We start from the raw sequence: 24918 nt of genomic DNA, 5'->3' as shown, positions 1-24918 counted from the left end.
AATGGTAAGAACGGAGAGCTCCGAAAGGGTTGGCCATGGGTGATAATGAGATAATATACGAGATGACAAAAACACTAAGAAGACGTGGAAGTAAAAACACGGAGTTCCGTGTACGCACTGGGGGCCTTTTCAGCAAAATGCTGAACCAGACGAGCCAGACGAGTTAATTTAAGGCTTGACGTAATCAGAAGTATCTATGGTACTGCCTATAAATTTAAAAAAATTGAAAGAACTAGAGGAAAAACCTTCGAAATTGTGATTTTCAGGCGTCAATTGACCTAAGAGGATTCTAGGATACTAAAATATTCTTGATGTGTTTCGGTACTTTAAGCCAACTTTAGACCAAGCAAAATCTTTTCTAAATTATATTCAATTTTTGTACATTTCGTCTTTATTCTTTGATCTAAGACGTTAAAACCAGTTTCTCTAGAATAATTTAGGCGTAAGCTAGGTAATTTCAAAAATGGAGATAAGGTATAAGAAATTTTAACGGAATTGCCAATTTTTATCAGAATGGCAGGTATTGCCAATGCGTGTTTTCACCTTATTACTGTTTATCTGACTTTTTCGTTGATTAAATATTTTTGTCTTGAGTTTCATTTTTTTTTTATTTCAACTTTATACTTATTTTATGTGTGAGTTACAAATGGATAAATAAGTTTTACGATTTTTGTCAATTAATGTACACTTTTTATGTATAATTATTATTATTATTAATTGTTATTAATGTATTATGATAAAGTTTTATCTTACAATTATTTACCACACCTCAAAAAACAAGGACGATGTACTATCAAAAATCGCGCTTTTCGAAAGGATTTAAAGAAAATGGGAACTTCATGGGGAGTAAAGAGCAAAACGAAATAGAGTAGGACAGAAGACGAGCGTGTACAGCTGATTTGTCCTTAGACAGCTCCATACTGCAATAACACGACAGCGAACGTGGCACAGTACTTTTACTTCCCAATTCCTATGTTTAGCTATTTCTATATTATATTTTCGATTTTATTATCATATTTGTTTTATATAATATGTTAATATTATATATTTTTCCTTTAAAAAAATGTATATAAAATCAATAAACATTTTTCATTATTATTTAAATTTCATATAATACACATTTTCTTATATTTTATATAATAAATGATTATTATATAATGCGTCTTTAAAAATATTATATGTTTTTCTTTAATTTAGTAAATTTTTTACTTTATATATCTGATTTAGCCATCGCCAATGCACATAGTCGCATTTTGCAGTACAGGAAAACAACTTTACATCCTGATAAAGGCGTGAAACTGTAAATTAAATTAGATTTATATATTTTTTAAATAATTATATAAAAAAATCAATTAGAAGCTACTATTACTACAAATTCTCATAGTAGCACCAAACCGCCTGAGGCAAACACTATATATGCACACTCCTTCTCAGGAACAACAATCCTACGTCTTCTTTTTGGTTTCGCGGTGTCTGCATAATGATCATCACTTTCTGGCTCTGGTTCTTCGAAGTCCAAAATATCTTCATTTTCATCAAAAACCAAGATTCCTGAAAACAAAGTAAACACAATTCAATGGAGAAAATGTACCCTTTTTTAAAATTGAAACCATATAATATTTCTAGATGATCGTCAGCAAAAATTTATAAAGAGGTAATCATAATCCATTCAAGTGCTTTGCTCTGTTTTCGGAGATGGACGAGGGCAAAGATGCTCAAAGTCATCAAAATAGCAAGAAAATCTGACGTATTGTGTGAATTTGCTGGAGCTGTGAAAATATATTTGCAAAATTAAGAGATTTAGGGAGAATACGGCCTCCAGAAGAATCTGGGTGTATCCCAAAACGTTCATGTTTTTTAACGCATAGTCTAATTAGAAACTGGCCCCACCTATTTTTTATTTAGCTCATAAAGTACTTGCACATTTCCCAAACATCAACCAGATAAGATGAACACATTGAAAAAGCCCCCCCCCCCCATTGGATCACTACCTTGAATTTTTACGTGATAGGGTATGGATTCCAACTTGGTTGCTTAATAGAGCTTATGAGAACGTGAAACAGTCTGCTAAATTTACGCAAAGCTTTCCAAAGCTCCTATGACTGTTATCAGAGGTTAACGCCTTGAAATCCAGTATCCACTTCTAGAAGTCACGTGACTAGCTACTAAGTTACTCACATGACTAAAGTGAAACTACTTTTTCTCGGGGTAATATATTAAATCGGGGTTATTTCTATTAATTGTCTTCAATACAATTTACACAAAGCTAACGGCTATAATTAATTAACATCTCTAATATTAAAATCAAACCAAAGTTGTTTTTTTTTTTTTTTTTTTTTTTTTTTTTTTTTACTTCTCACGATTGCTGGGATACTGAATATAGAGGCTAGAAAAAAAATGTTGTACAATCTGTGTAACAGTTATAACATGACACGAAAATGTCAGCATTGATTCACTTATAATCATGACGTAATTATTTTTAATTAAGATTTTTTTTACTTCCCACCCTAGAGAAAAAAAAAGGCTACTTTCATTCCTTTGGTTTAGTTTTTATGTTGTATTTCCTACGCGAAACTTAAAATAAAAAAGGAATGTGGGGGAGGGGGGAAATCAGCAGAAAACAAGCTAAAAACAGACAATAGCAAACATTTTGTGATGGTATAGCATTCTTTGAAGGTCTACTTGTCTTTGAGGACGTACAGATCGTTAAAATTGGAATTTCTATGGACTATAAGCATTGTTAAGTTTAACTATTTAGTTAAATTATCTGGTTTTAATTATTGGTTTTACTTCCTATTTTCACAGTTCAGTATGACAACATTGATAAAAACGGGATACTGTCCTTAATTTTTTTTTTTACTTTTAAACAAACCCAAAAGATATTTAAAATAGTATGTTTCAGGTATAAACAGAACTAAGAGATCTAGGGTAAAAGATATTTTACTCTGATATCCTTGCTATTTTAAAAAAGTGAAAAAATTCATAACATTTGTCATAGTCATAAAATTTTTTAAATAGTAAAATTTGTCGTGTTTCAAGTTCATTATGCGCACCCAAACTAGCAGGCAAAAAATCAACCAGTCACCTTAGATATTGTGTCCTCTTTTCCAATGGTGGTGTCTCCAGAATCTTCATGAGACATAGTCATCCCTGCTTCTTCTTTAACAAGAGGTTGCTTCTTCAAAAAAACACCTTAAATTATTAAGACATTAACGATCCAATAAACAAAAATAATTAAAAATTTACTTATTCATTTTAATTAATTATAATTACGCTGGTTAAATCAATAATATTTAAAAATAACATAAATTCATAGGATATTAACAATATTTAATAATATAATTAGAATAACAATAAAAGAAATATAATAATATTTAGGCCAGAATTAATTTATTAACACTGATATATTGATAATAACAATTTATTAGGCAAAAATATTAAATTATCATTTAACTGTTAAGAGCAATGACTCATGGGTTAAATTATTCAAAAACAATCAAAAGTTAAATTAAAAAAAAAATCAACTGGAAGTAAAGAGTGACATTAAAACTAAAAACAAACACAAATTATTATGTGTGTGAGGATGGTTGGTGACACTTCAATACCTTGGTCTTTACGGTAAAGTTTAACTTTTTGTCCCAGTTCTTCAAGCACGACTCGTGAAAAACGAAGGTTGGTTAACTATAACAACAAGAAGCTTTACGAATGTTTTTATTAGTAAAAGATATACAAAACGTATAAAATAGCTTACGTAACAAATTTCTGTATGTTTTTATGACGTATTTGAGAGGGGTCACCACCCTCTTCAGTACCTCGCTCTTTACACTAAAGCTTAAATTATGTCCCCATTTCTTAAGAATGACCCCTGAATCACAAAAGTCGTAGAATAAATAGTTGAAATTACTAAGAATACTATAGCGTAAAGTACTAGTTATTAGGAGGAGGTGAGCCCATCATATGCTTAATAATTTCAGTTCTTTTTTTTATGTGATTTAATTCTGCAATTGAAAAAACTTTTCATATTTATTTTTTCATTTTTTTTTAAATAATGCTACAAAGTCCTGCGCTCCCTTCATAGAAATTTTGTTCCCCCATGATAAATTCCTCCAAGGAAAGTCCCCCTAACATATTCCCCTCTTCTCAACCCCCCCCCCCCCTCACCCCAACCAAAAAATCCCCCTGAAAACGTTTGTACACTTCCAAATAACCATAACTATAAGTAAGCACTGGTCAAATCAAGGGTAAGGGGGACATGTGGTGGATCCAGAAGGAGTAATATCTCCCCCTCCCCTCCCTTGGATTAAATTATGATAATTATTTTTCTATTTGTAGATGACGCCAAGAAGGCCACCCCTCTTCTTGTGTTTGGCTTTGGTTTAATTTTGTGTGTTATTTCTAATTAAAAAACAAACAAACATTGAAATGCCTACTTACAAATTCCTAGTCAAAGGTCCATGAATTAAAGCATACGAATATGTCATGCACTCATCCCTCCAAAAATGTAGAGTCAAACTACAGAATAAAAAAAACATCTAGCAATTTTTTTCGAAGCCGTATTCGAAATTCATCAATCACTCATAATACATGGTGCTCAGTTGATATTTTTTTTTTTTTTTTTTTTGGATATGAAGTATTTAAAAAGTAAAAGTAAACCTTTCAAGCTTAGGGATGGGATCCAAGCTTGGACTGGAGCTTACTCTAATTTTTGGGGGCAATTCTGTCCTAACAAGCCGAAACCCTATAGGCAAGTTTATTCTCCTGATGAGCCCTTGTGTTGAGTTGTTGCCTCTGAATCATTTGTCTTTATTTTTTTTATTGTTTGGTAAATGACAACTTATACTTATTGACGACATGACTGCCTGTCCATGGATTATTCTTTATGGTTGATTGTGTATGGCTATACTGTTTGACCTATGTGATTGTATGGATGAGTAGGGTTAAGGCCTCATTCATGTCCTGGTCTATATTAATCACTAATTTATGAAAACAGTCTTCCCTTTTCTCCTTCTGTCTCTTTTTTTTTTCTTTTTTTTTTAATGTGTTTGTGTTGTTGCATTGGTGATTTCTCTTTTCGTTATATATATATATATATATATATATATATATATATATATATATATATATATATATATATATATATATATATATATATATATATATATATATATATATATATATATATATATATATGTATGTATATATATATATATATATATATATATATATATATATATGTATATATATATGTATATATATATGTATATATATATATATATATATATATATATATATATATATATATATATATATATATATATGTATATATATATGTATATTATATGTATGTATGTAGTAGTAGTATTATATGTATATAGGATGCCATGGATATTCTGTGGTAGCCACAACACTGTGCTGGGTAGAGAATTTAGAGTGGCGAAACCCTATATAGGCCAGTGTATTCTCCTGATGAGCCCTTATGTTGGGTGTTGCCTCTGAATTATTTGTCTATATTATTTTTTCTATTGTTCGGTAAATGACGACTTATACTTATTGACGACATGACTGCCTGTCCATGGATTATTCTTTATGGTTGATTGTGTGTGGCTATGCTGTTTGACCTATGTGATTGTATGGATGAGTAGGGTTAAGGCCTCATTCAAGTGCTGGTCTATATTAATCACTAATTTAGGAAAACAGTCTTCCTTTTCTCCTTCTGTCTTTTTTTTTTTTTTTTTTTTTTTTTTTTTTTTTTTTTTTTTTTTTTTTTTTTTTTTTTTTTTTTTTTTTTTTTTTTTTTTTTTTTTTTTTGTGTTTGTGCTGTAGCATTGGTGATTTCTCTTTTCATGATATATATATATATATATATATATATATATATATATATATATATATATATATATATATATATATATATATATATATATATATATATATATATATATATTAAACACTAGAAAAGTAATCTGCAAAAATTGTGGAATATTTTCATATACACTCTCGGCTTAAGTTTTAACGTTCTATGACTATTGTTTTATGTTTCTCCTTTTTTTTCACGTCTAGATAGGTTGAAATTCTGGAGAAAAAAAAATTATTGTGATTTTTTGGCTTTAGTAATTTATTATTTTTAGTGCAAAGTCACAAAGTGCACTTTGCAAAGAGCTAAGTCAGTATTTTTTATGCTGTGAAAATAGCTTTACCAATAAAATATAGGAAAATTTACCCTTTCAGTTGCGTTAATTTGCAAAAGTTTAAGGGCAGGGGGGGATTAAAATCAAGGGTGGGTTTTAATATTCTCATATTTTAAAGGAAAGAGCTAAAAAAAGTTTTTTTTTCAAAACAGAGGTGGGAAGGGCTAAAAACTCCGTTGTCTTTCACCCAATAAGGCCCCTGTACCTTTTTGAACATCTTTGATACCCTTTAAGTATTAAATAGTAAAAGTACAGCTTCGAGGTTCTCAGATAACGGATTAAAATATATGTTTGGTTCTGCCTAACTGTTATTCCATATATTTTATATATATATTTTTTTTAGATGTAGATTGCTTGAAATTTTGGAAAACAAATTTATTGGTACTTTTGTTTTCTGTTCTAGGTTGTTGTTTTATGGTAGTTTCAAATTTATAAATTGGGTATTTTTTATGAAATGAAATTTATGAAATCATACGGCTGAAGATCTAACCTTTTTTAATATCCTTTGATTACTTCTAAGTGTGAATTTGTAAGAGGGTAGTTTGAATAAATGTCCTCCACCCCTCAGATACCCTCCCACTGGAAATTCTGGCCGTCTCTAATTATTATTTTGATTTTTTTTAATTACGTGTAGTATTGGTTCAGCTCAGAGAAACAGATAATTTACTGAAAAATTGATCGAAGAACGTTTTTAATTTTTAACGGCTTAAAATTTGACACAGTGGAAGCGGGTAAATACTGCAACAGGTTAAAAAAGATGGTGCTATTTGGCTTCCTCTTCAGACGCAAGTTTAAGTAAAATACCTGGCAAAAGTAAATCAATAGAGCTAAAGCACACTTCATAACCCTAAAGTATGGAAAAATATCGGGTGTTAAATGACACCAGATTCAATATGAGCTAATTGTCCACATTTGAGGTTTAAAGTTTCTTTAGTTGGTATCGGTAATTGCTACAATTCAGTTGCCCCAAGGCCGAGAATATAGCGAGCGTTTGTGCATTTAATTTCACAACCATACCCCTTTACACCAATCATTCCTGCAACTTTTGGTTTTTTGTGCCATTACTATTTCTAATCCATGCTACAGGGCAAGTTTAGATATCATCCAAGTTTGTAGTTGCTTCCACAGATGGGAGGCCAAGAGGCTGTTGAAGCCAATCCACTTGGATGCGTGATGCCCTCTCATGAGGCAAGCTTGTTTCTTTGCTACTCTTAAATGAAAATTGAGAGAACGAGAGAAATTCTTAGTTAGTTGTGCAACAAGAGCCTCAGCGCTAAATTAGTCAGTACCTATTTATTTTAGGAATTTGAAAATTGCATTTAGTTGAATTTTCACTGAGAAGACCATCTTTCCTGAATCACTTGTAAGGAACTGATGCTGGATCTCAGCTTATACTGGACTTGTATTGATTGTCATGTATTTTTATCCCCCCTCGGACGCACGATCAGGCCCAACCGCCTTCCCACCAGATCAGAGCACGACGACCATCCACTTCAAACCGAAAGCTTATTGAAATTGGTCATGTATCCCTATTATTTGGACTGTCTCGATGCTTAAGCCATTTTCCATGGTAGTTAATCTATAGCCGGATGACGCCTATATGCAGAAGCTGTGGTAATCCACAGGGTTGGACGAAGAAAAGAAGAAGAATATTGAGGTGAGACGAGAAGCAGAGTTGTGTTTTGAGGCTTATTTTTTATTGTTTAAATTACTTTTTTTTTTACAGCTGGGCCCGTTATTTGGTGGGCATTTAGCCTAGTGGGGGCCTTTTAGGTATTGAATAGAACCCAAGTTCATGTTTTTCAAAAAGAACGTTTGCGTGTCTTAATTATTTGGCTTACCAACTATTTTTACCCGGTCATTATCCCGGCTATTATTTAACAGCCCGCCACCATCCTGTTCACGGTTTTTCCCTTACCTCTACGCACAGTCCAGCGCAAAGGGACCCAGGCCATTAGTTAAAAGATCTCTCTTTTGAACCCTTATTTTTGATTTTGTAATTATTAAGTGTAACTTCTAAACCATACATGCTATATAACTTTTACCCTATTTTCCAGATAGAAAATCTGCTACCATATGAAGGTTTAATGGGGTTTCACCTCTAGGTATAATATCGGTTACACCAAAGTTAGTTTACTCTCCCATATGATAGGCCTGACTGTTGGGACATTTGACAATTTTAAAATTGGATTTAAGTTACCCTATTGTTGCTTTTCACCAGAAGAGAAAAATCTCTCCTTTTCTCTTTAGTTGAATTATTCTGAAACATATTTTAAATATAAGCATATTGGATTGCATGTTATACTTTAGTTGAATCATATTTTAATTGTGATTATTCGCTGACCTTTATCTGATTTTTCTGGTCTTTTTCTAGGAAAACAAATACGAACAGTTGCTTATAAAAGACGTAAAGAAGTTGTTATCAACAAGAAAATGGTGATTGTATGTCAGGAAAATTCAAAGAATTCGAATCAAAAACTAGATGTAAGTACTAAGACAATTTTTAATTGTGTTCGTTAACGAAAACAATTTTTCAGATCTCAGTGACTTTCCATTTTTAGATATAACGAGTATAGTGTGTAAATAATTGACAAAATACCTCTATGAGCTAGTTGTGCCAGCTTTGCCTCTCACTGAGACTCTCTGTCTTGGTTTTACTCCAATTAGCCATGGCTCTCAAGTTTTTTCTTGGGTTCACTCCAATTAGCCATGGCTCTCAGGTTTTTTCTTGAGTTCACTCCAATTAGCCATGGCTCTCAGGTTTTTTCTTGGGTTCACTCCAATTAGCCATAGTTTTCAAGATATTTCTTGGGTTCACTCCAATTAGCCATCGCTCTCAGGTTTTTTCTTGAGTTTACTCTAATTAGCCATGGCTCTCAAGTTTTTTCTTGGGTTCACTTCAATTAGCCATGGCTCTCAAGTTTTTTCTTGGGTTCACTCAAATTAGCAATGGCTCTCAAATTTTTTCTTTGGTTCACTTCAATTATCAATGGATCTCAAGTTTTTTCTAGGGTTCACTCCAATTAGCCATGTCTCTCAAGTTTTTTTTCACTTCCACCAAGTTGATTTTAATTTAAAAATCAGCGGAGTCATTAAATCATTTACTGAGTTATTTAGGAAGAAATAAATTCCCAAACATAAATATACATCTTTTTTGTGCTATTGCTCTATATGCGTCCCTGAAGAATTTTAAAGCGTTCTTGTAGTATTTTGTGCTTTTTTGCAGGAATCGGTACCCTAGAAATAAAGAAATAAATAAAGAAGTAAAAGAAATAAAAAAATAATGTAACAAAAGAAATAAATTTCCAAACATAAATTTACATCTTTTTTGTGCTCTTGCTATATGTGCGTCCCTGAAGAATTTTAAAGCGTTCTTTTAGTATTTTATGCTTTTTTTGCAGGAATCGGTACGCTATTTTGTGGAATATTTCAAAATAGCTCCTGTTACCTAGCTTTACTCTAATTAGCTTATCTGACATTAAGTTTTTCATTCTTCACTTCCACCATTACTTTCGGTTTCTGGTCCAGAAACCTCTACTAAATGTAAAAAATGAAAAATTCACTAAACAGGCCAAAATAAACAAGAAAATAAAACAAAAACACAAAAATGTTATTTAGCAAAAAAGGAAAACAGGAAACACCTTGCATATGTAAACCTATCATCGTTTTTTTCTTTTTATATATCTTTTTTCCAATCGTTTCTAACGTTTTCTAGCATTTTTCTATACGTAAACATTTTTTCTAATTATGTACAATTTCTAAACAGCTCATCATGGTGACAGAACAGCCCATATAAATATAGCTTTACATCTACAAAGTTTATATGTTGTTTTATTTATTTCATTTTATTTCTCTATAACTCTTTATTATATATTTACATATATATTTTGTATGTATCTATATATTTGTTATATATTTTTATTAAACATAAACCTCATTTTATTTATCTATTTATAAGTTGGCCTCTTAAAAATGGAGAAAAGTTAATATAAGGTTTTAAAATATACATCCTAATAGTTATCTTATATATGTGCTGAACATTGCCTATCCCACATATGTATTGCCCAAATCAAATTCTTTGATTTAATAAGCTAAGAAAATAAAGCTCGGTTTCTGTAGTTTTTAGGGGCTAGGCTTTGCATCAGGGTTGGGGTTCCATTTCTAGGTAAAAAAAAGTTTCGTCCATTTTTAGGTTAAAAGGTTTTATATAAGTAATTTTTTTACAATCTTTGTGGCAATATTCTTATGAAAAATGTTTTGAAGTAAATATTGTATTTGCCTTACCACATATATAGCACCACATATTATTTGGTGCTATATTTCTTTGGTTTAATAAGCTAAGGAAATAAAGCTTGGTTTGTGTAGTTTTCAGTAGGTAACTGTAGTTTTTAGGGGCCAGCCTTTGGATTGGGGTTGGGGCTCCATTTCTTAGGTAAAAAAGTTTTATTCACCTTATATATAAATAATTTTTTTTACAATCTTTGTGTCAATATTCTTATGTAAAAATATTTTGAATCAAATATTATATTTACCTTACCTGATATAGAGCACAGAGGACCTTTGGGTGTGTACATAGACACAGGGAAGAGGATTGACCTCAAAGTGCATTTTCAAAGCTAAAGCTTTTTTGATTTAAAAAAAAGCTTCCTTCTGTTATGATGAAAGGGGTCTCACCCGTACACCCAAGGCTAGCAGCAAAACAAGGAAGGAGAGGGTGCTTACACAAAACTCATGCTATCGGAAGATTAACAAGAAGTTTTGCAACAAAGAAGGTTTGTCACATATCAACCACACTTTATCGACTTTTAAGTCAAATTCAACCTCTTCAAGAGAGGAGTAAGACCTGACAAGGCTCCAGCAGGAATTAGGGTTTTGTAAACATTCGTTTTTTGGGAGTATGACTATATTTGGCAGGAATCGGTTTTTACTTGAAGCTTGTTACCACGAACTGATTGAAAAATCTACATGGCATATTTCGAATTGGAGAGCCAAACTAAGCACTGGCAGTTGTAATTGATTTCTCATCCAGGACAGATTTTTTTTATCTTTTCTATGAAAGGGGAGTAGTTCATTTTACAATAAAAAAAATCTTCGAGGTTCAAATCTTGAAATATTATACCGTATTTGGCCCAAAAGACGTACATCAATTTTGTATTTTTCCCCCGTCATAAAAGGGAAGGAATTAATTACCCTGATGCATAAAAAGGTCATATCTCGATTAAAACAACGGATAAGTAATAACAAAATATTAAGAATAAACCGAAATTATTCACATTAATCCAAAACCAAATTTCCAAACTATTTACAACAACTTCATGATTTCTAATTTTTATTCCTTTCCAAGCATGTTCTTAAATTTGTATTCATCGATTTTTTCTTATTTTTAGAGCGCACCACCATCACGAGGAGGTTGCCGATTTAGGTCTTTCGAGGTTGCCCACAAGAATCTAGTGGATCCAAACCTCATGCAAACAGGGGGTTAGGGGGTCCTCTGCTGGAAATATTTTGACAATTTACCATCTTTAAATCACTTTTAGTTTATTTCTACACTCGTAAAGTTTACACAGGTCTGTGCATTCTTTTAAAAATATTTAATAGAAGAATTTTGCGCACAAAGTTAACTTTCGATTAGGCCTACCTAAGAGTCCATTTTTGTATTGTTCAACCGTCTACTAATGCAATATTGTACTATTTTACTATGTGTACTATTTTTTGCCTTATAAAAAAAAGGCAAAAAACTAAAAACTAAAATACAAAAAATCTAAAAAAAAACTAAAAAAGGTAAAAACTAAAAAAAAACTAAAAAGAAAAAAAAACTAAAAACTAATAAAAAAAAATAAAAACTGAAAAAAAAGTAAAAAAAGGAAAAAAACTGAAAAATAAAGCAGAAAAAGAAAACTATAGACCGGGACACAGGGAATATAAATGACGACCGGAACACTCAAAGAGACATCACAGACTGGGACACAGGGACGCAAATAACGACCGGGAGATATAAATGACGACCGGGACACTCAAAGATAAATTACAGACCGGGAAACAAATGACGACCGGGACACCGGGACACAGGGAATATAAATGACAACTGGGACGCTCAAAGAGAAATTACAGACTAGGACACTGGGACACAAATGACAACCGGGATACTGGGAATATAAATGACGACCGGGACACAGGGACACAACTACAAGAGGGATACTGGGGGCACAGGGGGATATATAAATGACGACGGGGACACAGGGAATGTTCGATTAGCAATCACCATCAACAAAGCTCAAGGGCAATCATTAGAATAATCAGGTATAGATCTGAATACGGATTGTTTTTCCCATGGACAATTTTTATGTTGCATGTCCAAGAGTCGGTAAACCTGACAATCTATTTATATGCACAGACAATGGGACGTCTAAGAATGTTGTATATTTGCAAGTTTTAAGTAGTTAAAAACATATATATATATATATATATATATATATATATATATATATATATATATATATATGTTTTTAACTACGTAAAACTTGCGAATATACAACATTCTTTGCTGTCCAATTGTCTGTGCATATAAATAGATTGTCAGGTTTACCGACTCTTGAACATGCATCATATAATGGTCCATGGGAAAACAATCCGTATTCAGATCTATACCTCATGATTCTAATGATTGCTCTTGAGCTTTGTTGATGGTGATTGCTAATCGACGATTCCCTGTGTCGCCGTCTTCATTTATATATCCCCCTGTGCCCCCCGGCGTCCCCGTTGTATTTGTGTCCCTGTGTCCCCGGTGTCCCGGTCATCATTTGCGTCCCGGTGTCCCGGTCTGTATATACATTCGTTTTTGAATTGGTCTTTTTTTTAGGTTTTAGTTTTTTACCTTTTTTTTAGTTTTTTTAGTTATACCTCATGATTCTAATGATTACCTTTGAGCTTTGTTGATGGTGATTGCTAATCGAACATTCCCTGTGTCCCCGTCGTCATTTATATATCCCCCTGTGCCCCCCGGCGTCCCCGTTGTAGTTGTGTCCCTGTGTCCTGGTCGTCATTTATATTCCCTGTGTCCCGGTCGTCATTTGTATCCCGGTGTCCCGGTTTGTATAGGCTATACATTCGTTTTTGAAATGGTATATGATGAAATAAATTTTTGTATTTTTCTCCTTTTTTTCTTTTTATTTTTTTTTTGGTTTTTACTTTTTTTTAGTTTTTTTAGTTTTTTTTCTTTTTTCTTTTTATTTTTTTTTATTTTTATTTTTTTAGTTTTGTTTTTCTCCTTTATTATTCATTTTTTTTTCCTTTTTTTATTTTTTTTCCTTTTTAGTTTTTTTATTAGTTTTTAGTTTTTTTTTCTTTTTAGTTTTTTTGTAGTTTTTACCTTTTTTTTAGTTTTTTTAGCTTTTTTTTACTTATGTCATGGTCGTCATTTATACTCCCTGTGTCCCGGTCGTCATTTGTGTCCCGGTGCTTTGTTGATGGTGATTGCTAATCGAACATTCCTTGTGTCCCGGTCGCTTTCTCTTTGAGTGTCCCGCGTCATTTATATTCTCTATGTGCCGGTGTCCCGGTCGTCATTTGTGTCCCGATCTGTAATTTCGTCAGTCGAAAACATGACGTCAGTCAACACAGAAACATGACGTCACCTGATCCACAGACAGACAGACAGACAACTTATTTTTATATATAAAGATATATATATATATATATATATATATATATATATATATATATATATACTAGCTGTTGGGGTGGCGCTTCGCGCCACCCCAACACCTAGTTGGTGGGGGCGCTTCGCGCCCCCCCCCCAAGCCCCCCCGCGCGCGTAAGTCGTTACGCGCCATATTAGTTACGCGCCATTGTAGTTGTGTCCCTATGTCCCACCTGTGAATATAGATAGATATATATATATATATATATATATATATGTTTTTAACTACGTAAAACTTGCGAATATACAACATTCTTTGCTGTCCCATTGTCTGTGCATATAAATAGATTTTCAGGTTTACCGACTCTTGAACATGCAACATATAATGGTCCATGGGAAAACAATCCGTATTCAGATCTATACCTCATGATTCTAATGATTGCCCTTGAGCTTTGTTGATGGTGATTGCTAATCGACCATTCCCTGAGTCGCCATCGTCATTTATATATCCCCCTGTGCACCCCGGCGTCCCCTTTGTAGTTATGTCCCTGTGTCCCGGTCGTCATTTATATTCCCTGTGTCCCGGTCGTCATTTGTGTCCCGGTGTTCCAGTCTGTGATTTCTCTTTGAGTGTCCCAGGCGTCATTTATATTCCTTGTGTCCCGGTGTCCCGGTCGTCATTTATATCCCCCTGTGCCCCCCGGCGTCCCCATTGTAGTTGTGTCCCTGTGTCCCGGTCGTCATTTATATTCCCTGTGTCCCGGTCGTCATTTGTATCCCGGTGTCCCGGTCTGTATATACATTCGTTTTTTAGTTTTGTTTTTCTCCTTTATTTTTTTCCTTTTTTCTTTTTTAGTTTATTTAGATTTTTAGATTTTTTAGTTTTTTTATTAGTTTTTAGTTTTTTTGTAGTTTTTACCATTTTTTTAGTTTTTTTAGTTTTTTTTTTTACTTATGTCCTGGTCGTCATTTATACTCCCTGTGTCCCGGTCGTCATTTGTGTCTCGGTGCTTTGTTGATTGCTAATTTATATTATATTTATATTTATATTTTTTATATTTATTAATATTTTTTTAGTTTTCTTTTTCTCTTATTTTTCAGTTTTTTCCTTTTTTTTAGTTTTTTCTTTTTTAGTTTTTAGTTTTTTTTTTGTTTTTTACCTTTTTTTAGTTTTTTTAGTTTTTTAGCTTTTTTAGTTTTTTTATTAGTTTTTAGTTTTTTTTTTTAGTTTTTGCCTTTTTTTAGTTTTTTCAGTTTTTTTTAGTTTTTAGTTTTTTACCTTTTTTTAGTTTTTTAGCTTTTTTAGTTTTTTTTCTTTTTAGTTTTTTTTGTAGTTTTTACCTTTTTTAGTTTTTTTTCTTCTTTTGTATTAGTGTGAAATAATTCAGACGTCATATGCGGACAAACACGACGTCACTCGACAGACAGACAGACAGACATAACCCACAAACAACTTATTTTTATATATATTTATTCATATTTTTTTAGTTTTCTTTTTCTCTTTTATTTTTCAGTTTTTTCCTTTTTTTTAGTTTTTTTCTTTTTTAGTTTTTAGTTTTTTTTTAGTTTTTTTTAGTTTTTTTTAGTTTTTTTACCTTTTTTTAGTTTTTTTTTAGTTTTTTTAGTTTTTTATTTTTTTATTAGTTTTTATTTTTTTTGTGGTTTTTGCCTATTTTTTTTTTTTAAGTTTTTTTTTAGTTATTAGATTTTTACCTTTTTTTAGTTTTTTTTAGTTTTTCAGCTTTTTTAGTTTTTTTTTCTTTTTAGTTTTTTTTGTAGTTTTTACCTTTTTTAGTTTTTTTCTTCTTTTGTATTAGTGTGAAATAATTCAGACGTCATATGCGGACAAACATGACGTCACCTGATCCACAGATCCACACACAGACAACTTATTTTTATATATATAGATATATATTTAACTACGTAAAACTTGCGAATATACAACATTCTTCGCTGTCCTATTGTCTGTCCATATAAATAGATTGTCAGGTTTACCAACTCTTGAACATGCAACATAATAATTGTCCATGGGAAAACAATTCGTATTCATATCTATACCGCATTTTTCTAACGATTGCCCTTGAGCTTTGTTGATGGTGATTGCTAATCGAACATTCCCTGTGTCCCCGTCGTCATCTATATATCCCCCTGTGCCCCCGGCGTCCCCGTTGGAGTTGTATCCCTGTGTCCAGGTCGTCATTTATATTCCCTGTGTCCCGGTCGTCATTTGTGTCCCGGTATCCCAGTCTGTAATTTCTCTTAGAGTGTCCTGGTCGTCATTTATATAGATATATAGATACAGTTTCATTTCAGTTTTTTTTTCTTTTTTAGTTTTTTCTTTTCTTATTTTTTTCTTTTTTAGTTTTTCTTTTTTAAGTTTCTTCTTTTTATTGATAATAAACCTCAAAATTTTGGGTATCTGTTTTAAGGTTTTCGAATTACCTTAATCTTTTGTCAAAATATATTGAAACATTTGTGGAATTCCCAGTTTTTTTAGTTTTTTCTTTTTTTTTAGCTGTTTAGGTTTTTTTTAGTTTTTTTTTCTTTTTAGTTTTTTACTTTTTTATTTTTTTTACATTTTTCCTTTTTAAGTTTTTTTCTTTTTTTAATTTTTTATTTAGTTTTTTTTAGTTTTTTCTTTTTAGTTTTGTTTTTAGTTTTTTACCATTTTTGTTTTTTCGAATTACTTTAACCTATTGTCAAAATATTTCGAAATATTTATGCAATTTCCAGTTTTTACATTCTAGTTTGTTTTCTTTTATATATATAGAAGATATAATCTGGCGTAATGGACAGACAACTTATTTTTATATATATTGTCAAAATATATTGAAATATTTGTGCAATTCCCAGTTTGTTTAGTTTTTTCTTTTTTTTTTAGTTTTTTAGCTTTTTTAGTTTTTTTTAGTTTTTTATCTTTTTTATTTTTTTATGTTTTTTCTTTTTGGGTTTTTTCTTTTTTTTATTTTTTTATTTTTTCAATTTTTAATTTTTTTTTTAGTTTTTTCTTTTTAGTTTTTTACCATTTTTCTTTTTTCGAATTACTTTAATCTATTGTTAAAATATTTCGAAATATTTATGCAATTCCCAGTTTTTACATTTTAGTTTGTTTTCGTTTATATATATAGAAGATATGATCTGGCGTAACGGACAGACAACTTATTTTTATATATATAGAAGATATATATATATATATATTTATACTAGCTGTTGGTGTGGTGCTTCGCACCAAACCAACAGCAGTAAAATTATTTAATTAAACAATTCGTGTAACGAATTGCGGGTAAAGATGCACCCTAAACTAAGAAAAGCCTTAGAATTTTTCTTAGCAAATCATTGTAAAGAACGAATAATATTTTCATTAGTTTTCCAGAATCCACTCTTTAAAGTAAAAACCCTTTTTGACGGCAAATGAGTGTAACATCGTGTATTTCAAGAGACAATTTTTTCAAAAATGTTTATATTCATCTTTAAAATTGTTTGTTGTTACTTACAAAAAGTACGAGGATAAAGTAATTTCCAGTCAAATGAGCTTTTAAAAATCTCTCCATAATGTTTCAGTATCCCGCTGTGGGGTGTCTGTTTGCCTAAAACACCCCACAGTCGCAAATTAAAGAAAACAAGCTTCCCATATAAAAAAAAAACGATTTACTTTGGGAGTTTCGACTGTGGTAATTACAATAGTTCAGTATTCATTTCGGTCTGACAAAATTTATATGGGGTTTCAAGGTATTTTTTTAAATACCCATTAATTTATATTTGAAACAAAATTTGATCATTAAGCTTAATTAAAATTATACTTGTTATTCTTCAATCAGGTTTTTTTTTTAACGCGTTTTTAGATTTTGGTTACTATGGGCAAGGGTTTTTTCTTTATTAGGTTGCTTTTCAGGAAGCAACCAAGATAGATTAAAGAAGTCGTTTTTGAATAAATAAGTATCGTTTAACTTTCAAATGTTTATTTTGTAAAAAAGCAATGATGTGAAAGAAGATTTTCCTTTTTGTATATTGTGTATTTTCTTTACTACTTTTTTGTAATTTCTTTTTTTGGGGGATTTTTTGAAACTGGTAAAATGAGAGAAGCAATATCTTTCTTTTACGTAGAAGAATAATCCATTGAGAATTAAAGGGTTTCTCTTTGCCTTTTATAATGCAGCTTGTTGTCCTCTCATCGTGATTGTTGAAAGTGGTGTTTATTTTATAGTATTTTATTTGCTTACACTTGCAGCAGGACCAGACATATTCTTTGCAACACATGGTATCTGGAACTCATATATTTTGTGGAAATTTGATGATCTGTATGCTCTCTAGACTTGTGGGTTAATTTATACGAAACAGTTCAGTTAAAAAGAAGCTGTTTTACTACTTTGTAGACATAGCAATTGCTTTTACTTATCGACTGATGTTTAATACCATCTAAGCTGAAAAACATCTTTTGTACACGTCAGCCCTAATAAATCGTATCCAATTATTCCTTGAAAAACTAGAATAGGAGTAAACCAATCTCGCCAGTCTTCCTCATTTCTCAAGGTAGAACAAATAACTTCATTCTTCAAGCTTCGTTGCCCTTTCCCAGAAATAATTTTTTTTAAATTTGGTTTAAAGGTTTTATACATTAATTTTGTCTTGAAAGCTAGAAGTATTATTTTTGGTTCAACACCATCCTAATAGACTTGTGAATATACGAATAAAACAAGGGTATGTTTAGTATTTGACTACGGGATATCATTTTTGAAAATGTATTAATATTCGTTATGTTCTGAATATATTATATATTCTTATCATATAGACTTTTCTAATCATCGAGTGCTATTGTGCTGCCTATTATTAAACGAGTCCTTCACTAAAAAGGTAATAACAAAATTCAGATATTCATCAGGTTTGAAACATTTCTCACCTTTTACATAGGTTGAAAAAAAAAACTTCATAAAATGCATCCACTATTACCAAGCATCATCAAACTTTCAAGTTCTTAGTACTACAGAAAAGCTTCTTATTCTAATCAAATAGCTAATAATATTCCAATTAAATATTCTAGTCTTGAATTCCAAGCTACTTAGAAGGTTTAAGTCTGAAAATATCTCCATTAAAGTGTTTTTCATTTCTCGTCATTCAAGCTCTCTCTTTATAATTTAAAATAATAGCAGAAAAATAAATAAAATAAAATTGAAACAAGATTCAAATGAGTTAAAAATAGCAATGTCAAAATCAGTCTATAATATAACATAATTAGCTAACATGCTTTAAGAGACTCCTCTGAAGAAGTTAAAGCTGATCAGTAACAAACCAAATACAATATAATACACATAGCTAATCCAGAAATTCTTTGGGTTTCTTTAAAAATAACATTCGAGGATGAAATTTACGTTGTATTATATGCAAGTAAGGTCACCAAGTTTAATAACGTCTAATATGTTTATGTCCCTAGGACTGACCAAATCTTCTCAAGGGGGATAAAACCTCTTTCCTCTTTTATATCTTTCCTTTAAGTATCATATTAACCATCTTAAAAAGGAATTGTCCTGAAGCTTAGGGACCTAAAAGACTTTTAATAATTTTTCCAGGGCCAGTCTTTAGAATCCTATTCTACAGCGTTGTTTAGCATTATATTTCGGATGTCAACTTTTCCCTCGTTACTGAAGCCACTTTCAAAACTATATAACAAAGCAAATACTCTTATATAGAATATCAAATGTTCCCTACTTAAGGCCTTGCTTGATTTGAGATCTCTTTATTTTTCTGTCTTGTCCTTCTTTCATTTTTTTTTTTTTTAAGGTCGCATGGCCAGCTTCGTGCTGCTCCATATAGTATTATGTCATATAGTATTATATCTTCTGAGCAATCTATCCATCATTTCCACACATCAAACACCTTAGAGATACCTCATACTCCCTCAATACGGCCTGAGTTCAACCCTCTGATAGCTTGTAACATGATTTGGAACACCCTACCGGTATCTGCACAGGGCTCTCATTTATTTGTTATCTTCAAGAAGTATTATGGTGAATTTCTTGCTAATAATTTAAGTTTTCCCCGGTTTTTACGTAGGGTTGATTGTCACCAGATCTGTTATTTATTTGAGTAGGGGGGATCATGTACTACTCCCATGCCTATCTTGGATTTTCTGTATCTTTTATTTATCTATTTTTTGGGGGGTTGGGCGAGATAGTCCAGCTTGATGATGTGAGTGTATTATTTTTAAAATGTTTGATGGATGTATATGTTTAATTTTTCGTTTTGTTTTTTCCCTGTTTTGTCTTGGCCACATAGTCTTACGGGGGAGCCTAAGTTGAAGTATTTGTTGTTTTTTATTTTGTTGTCTATAAAACACTTTGGATGTTTTTATTTTATAAATTCAATTCAATTAGGAATCTTCCTTGAACGATTGTCTTTTCACGCCACTTCTAATCCCCAAGCTCAAAGGCTAGAGTGGAGGAGAAAACCTTTGACTATCATCAAACGATACTCTTGTCTATAATCAGATTTTTTTGTAGATGGCGCCTCTCTAGCATTCAGATAACTTCCTATACCAAACCTATAACAAAGGCAAGAATATTAAAATGCAGGCATTTGAAAAAGATAAAAGATACTATTAACTCAAGAAATGTCAGAACTAACTAACTTCAAAAAATAAAAAAAAAACAATACATCTTGCTGGAGGTTTGTTCTCTTCGAGAGTGATGATCATTGGCCCCGACAAATCCAAGGTCTTTAATTCCGTGTTTCTTTAATTACATATCATATTTTCAGATAGAGTTCAAGAATCAATATATTTTGATTTAAGGTCATCCTTGTCTAGCATTTGGCTTTGTATCCATCTGATTTGACTGGAAGAGTCACTATCTAGTCGGAATTTACAGCCGCTAGATAATTAGTGAATTTTTTAAAGACGTGTCGTAAATCTTAGCCAAGACAAAAATAAGAAAGAGAGTTAAAAGAAGGGACAAAATGTATATTTAATTGATATTAAGGCCAGGATTAAAGCAATATATTTCAAGAGCGAGTGGTGTTAAATATTTGGAAAGAACATTTATCAGATAATTAGGGCCAAGGACCTAGCGTTTCTGAAGAATTTGAAGATAATTAGTAATATTCCATGTAGAAAATTATACACACAAGTAACCAAGTTGCTGTTTATGTTTCTTGAAAAAAAAAACAGCTTCTAAAGATGAACTCGACCAAATTGTTGTTTGTCGTGGGATTCCATGGGTATTGAGATTTTGGTTTTAGTTGATTTTTGTTGACTCCAGGCTGAGAATTTGAGCGAAACTTTCCAGGAACAGTTGAATACTCAACTGGAGAGTTTAAATTCTGACAATGTAGAGGATGAACCGAATAATTTTAGAAAAACAATTTGTGAATATTGCTGATCACGTCATAGGTAAGAAAGTTTGGACTGCAGCTAGGAATATTAGTGAAAAGGCTTTATCTATATATATAAAATTAAGTAGTCTGTGTGTGTGTGGGTCTGTCGGGTGACGTCATGTTTGTGTGTTGACTGACGTCATGTTTTCGACTGACGAAATTACAGACCGGGACATCGGGACACAAATGACGACCGGGACACCGGCACATAGGGAATATAAATGACGACCGGGACACTCAAAGAGAAAGCGACCGGGACACAAGGAATGTTCGATTAGCAATCACCATCAACAAAGCACCGGGACACAAATGACGACCGGGACACAGGGAGTATAAATGACGACCAGGACATAAGTAAAAAAAAACTAAAAAAACTAAAAAAAAGGTAAAAACTACAAAAAAACTAAAAAGAAAAAAACAAACTAAAAACTAATAAAAAAAACTAAAAAAGCTAAAAAACTAAAAAAAACTAAAAAAGAAAAAAAAGAAAAAAAGGAAAAAAAAATGAAAAATAAAGGAGAAAAACAAAACTAAAAAAAATAAAATAAGAAAAAACTAAAAAGAAAAAAGGGGAAAAATACAAAAATTTATTTCATCATATACCATTCCAAAAACGAATGTATATACAGACCGAACCACCGGGATATAAATGACGACCGGGACACAGGGAATATAAATGACGACCGGGACACAGGGACACAACTACAACGGGGACGCCGGGGGGCACAGGGGGATATATAAATGACGACGGGGACACAGGGAATGTTCGATTAGCAATCACCATCAACAAAGCTCAAGGGCAATCATTAGAATCATGAGGTATAACTAAAGAAACTAAAAAAAGGTAAAAAACTAAAAACTAAAAAAAAAGACCAATTCAAAAACGAATGTATATACAGACCGGGACACCGGGACACAAGGAATATAAATGACGCCAGGGACACTCAAAGAGAAATCACAGACTGGGACACCGGGACACAAATGACGACCGGGACACAGGGAATATAAATAACGACCGGGACACAACTACAACGGGGACGCCGGGGGGCACAGGGGGATATATAAATGACGACGGCGACACAGGAAATGGTCGATTAGCAATCACCATCAACAAAGCTCAAGCCCCTTTTTGAGCATTCAATCAAAATGCCACTTAAGATACTCTGATTTAAAGGCGCATAAAAAATAACAGAAAAAGCAGATCTTAAAAACAGCTAAATATCGATCTATTACAAATGATTGCATGACTTGACAACCATAATTTGTATTTTGTATTAAATTTGTGTTATTAAAACGATGGAACTAGACTGACACGTGTATTGCCGCATGCACGTGGGGTTGAAATCAATTACCGTTTTAAAACGTACTTGTACAAGACCAAATCTCAACAGGAAATGTGATAGAAATGTGTTACAGATTTTTTCTTGCGGATTTGTGCATTTTAACCTTTTGCAAGTTTCTAGCTCAATCCTCCCAATGCATTTTCGAAGATTCCCTGAATATCCCTGAAGAATTAATAGTTAAAAATTATAGATGTATATTAACAAAATCGTCTAAAAGAAAACCAAAAAATAATTCTAAAGGGGGGGGGGGGTACAGTTCTAGGATTTAGAACAGAGTGCAAATATAAGGGTTTTCATACATAACAAGTTTCCTCAGAAATTACACTGGGGGCTTTAAAAACAAAAAGGAGATATTTCTCCTTTAAACAAAAAAACGGGAGATATTTCTTTCACAGCCCTTCACTAAAGCCCAGATTAAATTACTCCCGAGTACTAAGCCCGTGAAGTGTGACAAGCGGCAGTATAGATCAGACTGGATTCCAAACCTCTATAAGCGTTACCATAGTTACCATACTTAAAATGGGCTAACTTGATCGTTTTATTCAACCTGCCATCTTTTCTCATCTACGTATTTATAACTTAGATCAATTTGATATATATGTTATGTAAAGCCCAATCCATTTTGCTGATTCGATCCCTTCGACCGGGAGTGCAATGGGTGGTTGGGGGCAAATCATCCGACACATCCCGTGTTTTTCTCCCAGATTTCTCCAAGCACACATTTACACATGGATCGACTCTGCCTGAGCTTGCAGAGTCATTCCATTGACCCTCGTTCCAAACCAAGTAACCAGCGACACGAGGACTGGAACCCCTGACCTCAGGATTTCAAGTCTGGGGTGCCAACCACTCAGCTATAACAATGCTGCCCAGATACGTAAAGCTATCTACCCGGTTAATTTTCTCGTTGCCTTCATCCTTTCATCGTAATTAAATTAAAAAAATGTTTTTTAGCTGAAAGTAAGGAGAAACAATAAAACTTAAAACGAATAGAAATTATTACGTATGTAAGGGGAGTTGCTCTTCCTCAACACCTCGCTCTTTACGCTAAAGTTATTTAGTACTTTAAAAAAAAACTTCTTATTGTTCTAATTAAACGAGCAATAGTGTTCCAGGAGTCGTTCTTAAAGAATTGGAACGGAATTCAAAGCTTAGGTACAAACTTAAGTTACTTCAACTTAAGTTATTTGGAAAAAGGGGCGTGGGAGGGGGCGTAGTTGCTCTCCAATTTTTTAATAATTTGAAAAGGGCATTGGACTTTTAATATCCATTCGAACGAACCATCTGCCGATATTCTAGGGCCACTGGGTCGATACAATCACCCCAAGAAAAACAACAACAATAATTAACACGCATCCGTGATATTTCTTCTGGCAAAAAAAACAAAATTCCACATTTTTGTAGATACGAGCTTGAAACCACTCCAGTAAGGGTTCTCTGATACGCTGAATCTGATGAAGTGATGTTCATTAAGGTCGCTTAACATTCTATAACTTTTAGGGGGTGTTTCCCTTTTTTTCGAAAATCGGACAAATTTTCTCAGGCTCTTAACCTTTGGTGGGTAAGATCAAACTTAATGAAACTTATATATTTGAAATCAGCATAAAAATTCAATCCTTTTGATATATCTATTGGTATCAAAATATCGTTTTTTGGAATTTCGGATACTATTGAGCCCGGACGCTCCTTACTTACAGTTCGTTGCAATAAACTGTTTGAACCGTTATCTGCATCGCTTATTCAGCTTCATTTATTCCTAATTTAAGCAAATTGTTTTGATAACATTAAATTTGGAACCACTTATTGCGCAATGAACCCTCCAAACTCTAACAACTCATTCATTTCTTCAACAGGACATTCGAATCACCTAGTGAATTTAAATCTGATAGTTTTACCTTCCTACTTGATGACATATACTCCAAAAGGCAGTCTTCCTTAGGCTTAAGTCTACCAAACTAATTAACATAAATGGGAATTATCGTCTTTTACAATCCTTCTTTACACACTACTCTCCTTTACACTTAATTTGCAAAACAAACCCACGATTCACAAAGGTTAACCCGAAAAACCAGGCCACTCCAAACTAGTTAAAGGTCAGCTCCAGTTACCATTCCAACCTCTCAACCTGGCTACGTCACTTTTAAGTAGGAGCTGCATTTATACTTAAGGGAAAAAAATAATGCAAGAACTATATAGATGACACCCAAAAATCATAGAGCATGAAAAGAAATATATGAAAAAACATCGTGCGCAAACAAAAATAAGGAAATGAATCTTCCTTTCCCTTTCCAATTAAAAATGGTCCATAATCATAATTCTCATCTAATTACATGTAATTAAGGAGCTTTCACGCTTTAGGTTTTCAAGGCGTCATGAAAACCTT

The 24918-nt window shown here is 32.3% G+C and overlaps 1 protein-coding gene and 1 long non-coding RNA gene across 3 annotated transcripts in view; one reads left to right on the top strand and one right to left on the bottom strand.

Annotated features, from left to right (window-relative positions):
• Positions 1-24918, top strand: part of LOC136034542 (E3 ubiquitin-protein ligase MARCHF6-like) — a 289901-nt gene that overhangs the window by 6073 nt on the left and 258910 nt on the right. The gene's annotated exons all lie outside the window — the stretch shown is intronic.
• LOC136034545 (uncharacterized) lies at positions 1306-21614 on the bottom strand. Of its 2 annotated transcripts, none has more exons than XR_010619204.1 (4): positions 18220-21614; positions 8788-9425; positions 3086-3192; positions 1306-1551 (listed from the first exon to the last, which is right to left on the bottom strand). It is a non-coding gene; the product is annotated as an uncharacterized LOC136034545 (long non-coding RNA). The 2 variants fall into 2 exon arrangements; XR_010619203.1 differs by having other exon boundaries at positions 18241-21613.

The sequence above is a fragment of the Artemia franciscana genome, chromosome 13 (genome assembly GCF_032884065.1).
Source record: "Artemia franciscana chromosome 13, ASM3288406v1, whole genome shotgun sequence".
Lineage (NCBI taxonomy): Eukaryota > Metazoa > Arthropoda > Branchiopoda > Anostraca > Artemiidae > Artemia > Artemia franciscana.
Note: the sequence above shows the minus strand (reverse complement) of the source record. Positions and strands in the feature narration are given on the sequence as shown.